Source organism: Hyla sarda, chromosome 6 (genome assembly GCF_029499605.1).
Source record: "Hyla sarda isolate aHylSar1 chromosome 6, aHylSar1.hap1, whole genome shotgun sequence".
Taxonomy (NCBI): Eukaryota; Metazoa; Chordata; class Amphibia; order Anura; family Hylidae; genus Hyla; species Hyla sarda.
The window spans coordinates 31,608,193-31,618,611 of NC_079194.1; the positions used below are offsets into that span (position 1 = coordinate 31,608,193).

The 10,419-nt window shown below is 46.5% G+C and overlaps 1 long non-coding RNA gene across 1 annotated transcript; it reads left to right on the forward strand.

The window, feature by feature from the left end:
• Nucleotides 1–1,009: 1,009 nt before the first annotated feature.
• LOC130277387 (uncharacterized) lies at nucleotides 1,010–7,485 on the forward strand. Its single transcript, XR_008845454.1, has 3 exons — nucleotides 1,010–1,119; nucleotides 4,546–4,718; nucleotides 7,371–7,485. It is a non-coding gene; the product is annotated as an uncharacterized LOC130277387 (long non-coding RNA).
• Nucleotides 7,486–10,419: the final 2,934 nt, after the last annotated feature.

Consider the following 10,419-nt stretch of genomic DNA (forward strand, 5'->3'; position numbering starts at 1 on the left):
TTCCCCCTTATGTACATAATATACTAGTACTGCTATAGTCATGAAGGGCTGTGTTATTCATTATGTGCATTACATAGGCATTTCAGTTTATTTTCTTGAGCAGAATAAAATAGGCATAACTAGAACTTAGCCTCTTACCCTCCCATTCCCAGACTCTTCTTAATATATGTACATGTCTACATCCTGTAAAAAAAGAGAAAATATGGGTATACCCCTAGTGAAGACCGCAAGTAAAGAAGAGGAGTGCAATCTGGTGGAGAGTCGCTTCCTAGATGTTGCTATGCCTAAAACACAACATCTTATTATGCATATCATTAAATACCCAGATGGGGTCAGCTGCCATGAGGTCCACCCAAATCTGTGTTAACAGAACCGTGAAGCAAAGGATAGGGGATACGATGTCTGATCATGGGGGGTCAGACCACTGGGACCCCTGCTATCTCTGTCCCGTGCCCCGGATTTCTGAACATTTATGTCCTGCACCTGGCCCAGGAGAAGCTGTCCTATGCGCGGACCATGTAGGTAAACGGTGCCCTGGTGTCACAAAGTGATACATTTCACCACTCTGAGCCACCATCTTGCATCACAGACAGTAAAACTAGTGGGCCACCATATATACATATATATATATATATATATATATACATATACTAGCTGAGTACCCGGCATTGCCCAGTTTTTCCTACCTAATCCTTGTGGGGCAGGAAAAGATACATAGGAGGAAGTACTTGTCCTCATATCCAGACCTCATATCCCAAACTTATATTTGCCACCTCATATCCCGTCCTCATATGCCATCCTAATCTCCCACCCTCATGACTCATCCTCATATCCCGTCCTCAAGTGGGGCTGAGTTGTGATGAAGAGATTGTAGGCCAAAAATAGAAGGAGGCGTGGTTTTGTGGAAGTGGGAATGACTTGCATGTCGGACTAAGGCACAAAAAAGGTAGAAAATAAAAGAGTTGTGGCTTAAATGGTGCGTGTGGCTTTACAACATGGGGTGTGGCACACTGACACACTCACCAGGAAATACAGAGCGAGGCTTGTGGAGTAAGGCACCGGAAGTATTATATACTTGCATGGGACTTAAGACAAAAAAAACATTCTTCACGTAAGGGGGTAGGTTAGGGTTAATTTAACTATCATATATTTTTATATGACATAAAAGTAACATGTGACCAAGTTGTCCTGAAATATCTTCAGCTGTTTGGAAGTGATGCTGGAACATACACACATACATATATACACACACACATACACACACACACATACACACACACACACACATTGGCCCTGATTTACTATTGTAAACATGTTTTGTCAGGTCGTGCACCAGATTCTGATGCGCCAGAAATTCTGTCTGCGCCAGAATGTGTGACAGAATTGAAAAAAAAAAACACAACTAACTCTCCATTTTACTGAGAGAACCCAAAAAAGGAGCATGGTAATCAGGAAAAGTGGGCGTGATCGTCAAAAAGGGGGCGTGTCCCCAATATTTTCACACAAAAAAAAAAAACATATTTACTAAGGTTTCCACAGAAAATCTGGTGGATTTGAGTTGAGAAAAACCCCATGGGTCGAGTGTTTCCCATTAAAAGAAACAGTTAGGGATCATATGGGTTAAAACAGAAGGTTTTTACTTCACAATATAGCAGCATGACATGCCTGATGCCTAAAAATGAAGCACATATGCTTGGTAGCTGCAGTTCACTTCAGGTGGAACTACCTCCATCATGCCCCCTCCCATAGACTTGCATTGAGGGGGGCGTGGCCGACCCCCGCAGCGCTCACACAGCGTTCGGAACTAAATGTTCTGAAGGCTGGCCAGTGGAGTACCCCTTTAAATAAGCTAACTCAGGAGAGTGTTGACATGACTGCACACAATTGTCAATGCCACCAGATTAACCTAGGTGTCATCGTGGTGATGGGTGATGCCGTAGTTGAACAGAAGGGGTGGGAGATGATGCCAGGGCAAGAGACAGACACATTGGTTACCAAAATACACCTTTTATCTGCTCCTTCCTGTTCTTCCTATCAGAGTCAGGCTATGCTCACATGGTAGAATTTCCCAGCAGAATTCCACGGGAAATATTTAGTTGATTTCAATGGGATTCTGCTACACCATGGCAGATTCCAGCATCTATAGAAAGAATAGTCATGTCTATACCTTAGGAGGATTCCTAGGGCCCACTGGATCATTCAAATGTTTTCCTGTGTTTTCAGGGTGGAAATTCTGCACATTTTCGGCCGTGTGAACCCAGCCTTATGGTGCAGTGCTCCGGTATCACAACACACATGCTCACATCAACGTCATGCTCTTACTGGGCCTAAAACAAGTATCTGACGGCCAAGAAACCAACCATTCTCTCTGCCAGCTATCGTAACAGGTCATGGTGATGCCACCAAAGACCGCAACCAACCTGTCCCAACAACCAAGAACCAATAGGTGCAAAAGCTTCAGCTAACACAACATCATGGGGGAGATTTATCAAAACCTGTGCAGAGGAGAACTTGCCCAGTTGCCCATAGCAACCAATCAGATGGCTTCCTTCATTTTTCACAGGCCTTCATAAAAATGAAAGCAGCGAGCTGATTGGTTGCTATGGGCAACTGGGCAAGTTTTCCTCTGCACAGGTTTTGATAAATCTCCCCCCATATGTACACAGTAAACCATGAATATATATATACATAGGGGGGTATTTATCAATTTTGCCTGTTGACAGTTTCTTTTTACCCTTTTTTTTCACTTTGGTTATTGTGGACATGCACCAAATTTAGCATTTGGTGCACGTTGTTAGTAATTTTGGTGCAAATGTTGAAATCAGCTGTTCACAGCGCCTTTTACACAGAACTTACCGCCAGAGAGGACGTATTTTACCCTGTAGAGCAGCCATTTTGGAGTCCCTCCTGCAGTATATCAGCAAGCGACATGAGTTATTTTCTTTTGTGGGGTGTATAAATATACCGTATTTTTCGCAGTATAAGATGCACTTTTTCTTCCCCCAAAACTGGGGGGAAAAAGTCGGTGCGTCTTATACGGCAAATAAACCCCTATCGCGGCGGACACTGCGGCCATCAACGGCCGGGACCCTCGGCTAATACAGGACATCACCGATCGCGGTGTTGCCCTGTATTAACCCTTCAGACGCGGCGATCAAAGCTGACCGCCGTGTCTGAAGGGAAAGTGACACTAACCCGGCTGTTTAGTCGGGCTGTTCGGGACCGCTGCGATTTCACCGTGGTGGTCCCGAACAGCCCGACTGAATAGCCGGGTTAGTGCTTACAGGACACAGGGAGGGACCTTACCTGCTTCCTCGGTGTCTTCTCCGTTCAGGGATCCCCTGTATGGCCGGCGCTCTCCTTCCTCGTCATCACGTCGTCGCGTACGTGCGTCGGCGTGCGTAATGACGTGATGGCGGCGACGGAGAGCGAGGATACCCGGCCGGCAGCAGAGACGTTCCGGAGCGACGGGGACCCGGCGACAGCGATGGAGCGACATCCAGGGCAGCGGTGACGGGTCCGGAGCGGCGGGAACACGTGACTATTACCTCCTCCTGCAGTGGTCTTCAATCTGCGGACCTCCAGATGTTGCAAAACTACAACTCCCAGCATGCCCGGACAGCCGTTGGCTGTCCGGGCATGCTGGGAGTTGTAGTTTTGCAACATCTGGAGGTCCGCAGGTTGAAGACCACTATTGGGTTCAAAATCTTTATTTTTTTAGATTTTGCCCCTAAAAATTGGGTGCGTCTTATACGCCAGTGTGTCCTATAGGACGAAAAATACGGTAATCATTTGAAATAGATTTGGGCATGCTCTGAGTTGTAGTTTTGTAACATTTGGAGGGCCACAGTTTGAAAACCGCTGCTTTAGTGCTTACCTTTCCTGAACCTGTGCGGCCATGTCCAATGCTGGCTCAACGGAGGGTGAAGGTTCCTCAGAGACAACTATGTCGCAGGATAGTATTGAGCAGCCCCGGAGGCGTCGCTGCTTTCACCAAATTTTTTTTTTAATGTATTTTGACACCTATACATTTTCTGACATTGCTATGTGTGTTTTCCATGTACAAAATTTCTTGACGGTGAATTGCGCCCCAAAAAAACCTTAAAGGCCCCAAATTGCGCCAACGATCGATTGGCGCAAATGATGAATTACTGACCAAAGTAAAAATCACACACAGGACCGTGTGATTTTGAGAAAGTTGTAAAAATGACAGTGGAGAAAATGCGCCAAACTTTGGCGCAAAAAGACACTGCGCCAAAGCATTGCGCCAAAGTTACGTGGAAAAAAAACACAGAAATCCTTTGATAAATACCCCCCCATAGTATTTACATGGCATATACTGCATTTTTTCCACCCAAAACTATTTCTGCACTACGTAATTGAACAAGTAGACCGACTTTCTGCTCATCAAACCAAAACCATATTCCATTTCACAGCTTTGTAGAGAAGCTGGAATATCAACAATTGTTGAAATTCATAATAGGCCAGCTAATATATGCACAGTGATTCATTTTCGATGGTCCTTTTTTCTCTGTATATTAATAGAAGAAAAAGTGGCACAGCATGCTGGGCATACAGGAACCTGGAGAGCAGGCGAGCTGCAAGGTGCCTTCCTCTGCACCGATAATATATAGATAGATTCAAAGTTATTCCAAGAAATGGGGAAATCAGCTTTGAAGTTCGGATCCGTCCCAAAATCATTTCACAGGTTACACCGGGTAATTATCATGAATTATTCAATACGTTCTGCTCCTTTTCTTACACGTACACATTGAAGTGTGCTTTCTACTATTCTAATAATTACTAACGTATATGAGAATTTTATGCAAATACTGTCATATAATTATACATATGAACATTTAAATGGGCACTCTCATTAAAACCAATTTTTGCTATTGCATGGTAAATGAAAAATATTTCTAATATACTTTGTTTAAAAAAAATGAAGTTTTCTATGTTTTATTTGTGCTTAAAAAAGCTCTAGAGCACATTTTCCCCCAACTCATACACAGACTTTGGACCAAAGTCCAAACACAGGAAGTGCCGCCTGGAGTGCTGAGGGGGGGGGGGGGGGGGTGTCCAACCAACAGAATATGGCAGTTATGTGTGAGAGGAGCTATGATTGGATGAGGCTGGACACACACCTCTCAGCACTCCAGGCGGCACTTCCTGTGTTTGGACTTGGGTCCAAAGTCTGTGTATGAGTTGGGGAAAATGTGCTCTTGAGCTTTTTTAAGCACAAATAGAACATAGAAAACTTCATTTTTTTTAAACAATGTACATTAGAAATATTTTTCATTTACCATCAGGAGTGCAATAGCAAAAATTTGTTTCAATGAGAGTGACCCTTTAATGAACTTTTACCCATAGGTCTAATTGTGACGGCTTCAATGGGAACATGTCAGCATGGTTATAAAAAGAGAAGGGCACAGGGTGAAGTGTCTGCTGGGCGGATTTCCCTTCTGGCTCTGTTTGTTTGACAGGTCTCTTTCTATTTTTGTATGTCGGGTGTTTTGCGCCACATGCACTGTGCCTCTGTCAGCTGTACGGTATATAGCAGTGCATAGCGCCCAGCTGTATACTGTACACTAGTGGGACCCCTGTCATTATACAGCCAGAAATCCCCCTCTGTACAAACTGTGCCAGCGGCTAAACAGATGCAGGCACAGCTTGGATGAGCAGGAGGTGGACATCGCTGGATAGTGTACCCCAATACTGGGCTAAGAGCTTTGTGCTGAACCAACAATGAAGGGGTTAACCCCTTCTGTCCTATAAAGTTTACAGCTATCTATATAGATGACTGTATACTGTATACAGTGAGGAGATGTCCACTTACCTATCCTGCTTCTGTCTGTCCTGGAATCTTCTTAACCCCTTAAGGACTCAGCCCATTTGGGCCCTATGGGACTAGACAATTTTATTTTTAAGTTTTCGTTTTTCCTCCTTGCCTTCTAAAAATCATAACCCTTTTATATTTTCATCCACAGACTAGTACGAAGGCTTGTTTTTTGCGCAACCAGTTGTCCTTTGTAATGACATCCCTCATTTTACCATAATATGTATGGTGAAATCAAAAAAATACTATTTGTGTGGGGAAATTGATAAGAAATCCGCAATTTAGCAAATTTTGGAAAGTTTCATTTTCATGCTGTACACTTTATGGTAAAATGACATGTTTTCTTTATTCTGTGGGTCAATACGATTAAAATGATAACCATGATTACATACTTTTCTATTATTATACCGCTTAAAAAAAATCGCAAACTTTTTAACCAAATTAGTGAGTTTAAAATCCATCTATTTTGCTGAGCTATAACTTTTTCATTTTTCCGTACAAGCAGCGGTATGAGGTCTCATATTTTGCGCCGTGATCTGTAATTTTTTTTGATACCACATTTGCATATATAAAACTTTTAATACATTTTTTATCAATTTAATTTAAAATAAATTGTTATAAAAAAGCAGCATTTTTGAAAATTTTTTTTTTTTTTTTTACGTTCACATTGTTCACCGTACTGGATAATTAACATTATATTTTAATAGTTCAGATATTTACACATGCGGCTATACCAAATATGTTTATTAAAAAAAAATTGCACACTTTTTGGGGGTATGATGGGGAAAATGGACAATTTACATTTTTATTGGGGAGGGGATTTTTCAAATTTTTTTTACTTTTATTTTTTACTTTTTTTTACTTTTATTTTTACACTTTAATAGTCCCCATAGGGGACTATTTATAGCAATCATTAGATTGCTAATACTGTTCAGTGCTATTGGTGATCTTCTGCTCTGGTCTGCTTGATTTTAGACCAGAGCAGAAGACCCGTGGAAGGCAGCGGAGGCAGGTGAGGGGACCTCTGTCTGTCATTCTGGATGATCGGATCACCGCGGCAGCGCTGCGGGCGATTCGATCATCCATTTTAGTGACCGCAGCGCTGCAGATGCCGTGATCTGTATTGATCACGGCATCTGAGGGGTTAATGGCAGACATCCAGCTGGGACCTGTCGTGCATGACCTGAGCATTGCTCCTATGCTCGTGGTCATGTATAGAACGTAAATATACGTCCTGGTGCGTTAAGTACCACCGCACCAGGACATCCATTTACTTCTTGCGTCGTTAAGGGGTTAAGCCCCGCCTCTAGTGATGTCATGGTTACTACAGGCAGAACTTCAGAATATAACAGAACAGGTAGGAGCCTGGATGGGATAAGTGATGCTGTGTTCACACATGCTTTTTTAACATGCTTGCTATTTTTATTTATTTTTTGCTTTTTTTAAACAGGAATGTTAAAACAGCTGTGTGTGAACAGCCATCATAACTTTGTGGGCACCCTCCCCTTCAGTACTTTTTTTCTTCTACTTTCAGATCTGTTTATGCAGAGGATTACGTTGGATTCTGTGAATTACCTCGATGACCATCATTTAAAAAAAAAAAATTTCTGTAATGAAATGGTTAACAAGAGTTGTGTATGGGGGCGGGGGTATAATAAAATGTAAAAAAAAAAGTGTTATTTTTTTTCTTTTAAATTACATTTACAGAGTTATTAGTGGAAGCCCTATGAAGCCATCTGATATAAGCCCTCTATTAGCCAGGACTAAGAGATAGCACCAAAGTTCTCTACCCCCTTGTCACGATGCCGGCTGGCAGGTAGTGGATCCTCTGTGTCAGAGAGGGATTGGCGAGGACCGCGCTAGTGGACCGGTTCTAAGTCACTACTGGTTTTCACCAGAGCCCGCCGCAAAGCGGGATGGTCTTGCTGCGGCGGTAGTGACCAGGTCGTATCCACTAGCAACGGCTCAACCTCTCTGACTGCTGATGACAGGCGCGGTACAAGGGAGTAGACAGAAGCAAGGTCGGACGTAGCAGAAGGTCGGGGGCAGGCGGCAAGGTTCGTAGTCAGGGTGGATAGCAGAAGTACTGGTACACAGGCTTTAGACACACAAAACGCTTTCACTAGGCACAAGGGCAACAAGATCCGGCAAGGGAGTGCAAGGGAGGAGCTCAGATAAAGCCAGGGAACAGGTGGGAGCCAATTAAGCTAATTGGGCCAGGCACCAATCATTGGTGCACTGGCCCTTTAAGTCTCAGGGAGCTGGCGCACGCGCGCCCTAGAGAGCGGAGCCGCGCGCGCCAGCACACGACAGCAGGGGACGGGAACGGGTAAGTGACCTGGGATGCGATTCGCGAGCGGGCGCGTCCCGCTGTGCGAATCGCATCCCCAACGGCCATGACAGAGCAGCGCTCCCGGTCAGCGGGACTGACCGGGGAGCTGCAGGGAGAAAGACGCTGTGAGCGCTCCGGGGAGGAGCGGGGACCCGGCGCGCTAGGCGTAACAGTACCCCCCCCCTTAGGTCTCCCCTTTTTTTTGTCCGGTGACTGCCTCCCCTGGGATGAGGACACCGGGAAGGAATGGATGGTTTCCTCAATGGCAGGCAGTACAGCAGGAGTAGGAATGGGGAGGGAGGGCAGAGGGTGAAGCTTGGCACGGGGCAGGGAGACACAAGGACGGGAGCCATGAAGGGACACAGAGGCTTGCCTGATGGGACTGGGAGGGGGGGAGAGGCATTTCCTGTGGCAGGCAGAGTCCTTAATGACCTTAGGGGGACCGGATACAGGAGGAACCACAGGGTCACGGCAGGGAGTACTGGGAACCGGTTTAAGGCAGTCCTTGGAACAAGAGGGACCCCAACTCTTGATCTCCCCAGTGGACCAGTCCAGGGTTGGGGAATGGTGTTGAAGCCAGGGTAGTCCAAGGAGAATTTCGGAAGTGCAATTGGGAAGGACCAAAAATACAATTTTCTCGTGATGAGGTCCGATGCACATTAGGAGGGGCTCCGTGCGGTAACGCACGGTGCAATCCAACCTGGCTCCGTTGACCGCGGAAATATGGAGTGGCTTGACAAGACGGGTCACCGGAATGCGGAACTTATTCACCAAGGACTCCCGAACAAAATTCCCAGAGGCACCAGAGTCCAGGCAGGCCACGGCTGAGAGGGAAGAGCTGGCTGAAGTAGAAATCCGGACAGGCACCGTGAGACGTGGAGAAGCCGACTTAGCATCAAGAGACGCCACACCCACGAGAGCTGGGTGCGAGCGTGCGTTTCCCAGACGTGGAGGACGGACAGGGCAATCCACCAAAAAGTGTTCGGTACTGGCACAGTACAGACAAAGATTCTCTTCCTTACGGCGATTCCTCTCTTCCAGGGTCAGGCGAGACCGATCCACTTGCATGGCTTCCTCGGCGGGAGGCCTAGGCGCAGATAGCAATGGAGACTGTGGGAGAGGTGTCCAGAGATCGAAGTCTTTTTCCTGGCGGAGCTCTTGATGCCTCTCAGAAAAACGCATGTCAATGCGAGTGGCTAGATGAATGAGATCATGCAGGTTAGCAGGAGTTTCTCGTGCGGCCAGAACATCTTTAATGTTGCTGGATAGGCCTTTTTTAAAGGTCGCGCAGAGGGCCTCATTATTCCAGGATAGTTCAGAAGCAAGGGTACGGAATTGTATGGCGTACTCGCCAACGGAAGAATTACCCTGGACGAGGTTCAGCAGGGCAGTCTCAGCAGAAGAGGCTCGGGCAGGTTCCTCAAAGACACTTCGAATTTCCGAGAAGAAGGAGTGTACAGAGGCGGTGACGGGGTCATTGCGGTCCCAGAGCGGTGTGGCCCATGACAGGGCTTTTCCAGAGAGAAGGCTGACTACGAAAGCCACCTTAGACCTTTCAGTGGGAAACTGGTCCGACATCATCTCCAAGTGCAGGGAACATTGCGAAAGAAAGCCACGGCAAAACTTAGAGTCCCCATTAAATTTGTCCGGCAAGGACAGGCGGAGGCTAGGAGTGGCCACTCGCTGCGGAGGAGGTGCAGGAGCTGGCGGAGGAGATGATTGCTGAAGAAGTTGCGACTGAAGTTGGTGCACAATGGTGGACACTTCCGACAGCTGGTGGGTTAGATGGGCGATCTGTCGGGCTTGCTGGGCGACCACCGTGGTGATATCAGAGGCAACTGGCAGGGGAACCTCAGCGGGATCCATGGCCGGATCTACTGTCACGATGCCGGCTGGCAGGTAGTGGATCCTCTGTGTCAGAGAGGGATTGGCGAGGACCGCGCTAGTGGACCGGTTCTAAGTCACTACTGGTTTTCACCAGAGCCCGCCTTAAAGCGGGATGGTCTTGCTGCGGCGGTAGTGACCAGGTCGTATCCACTAGCAACGGCTCACCTCTCTGACTGCTGATGACAGGCGCGGTACAAGGGAGTAGACAGAAGCAAGGTCGGACGTAGCAGAAGGTCGGGGGCAGGCGGCAAGGTTCGTAGTCAGGGTGGATAGCAGAAGTACTGGTACACAGGCTTTAGACACACAAAACGCTTTCACTAGGCACAAGGGCAACAAGATCCGGCAAGGGAGTGCAAGGGAGGAG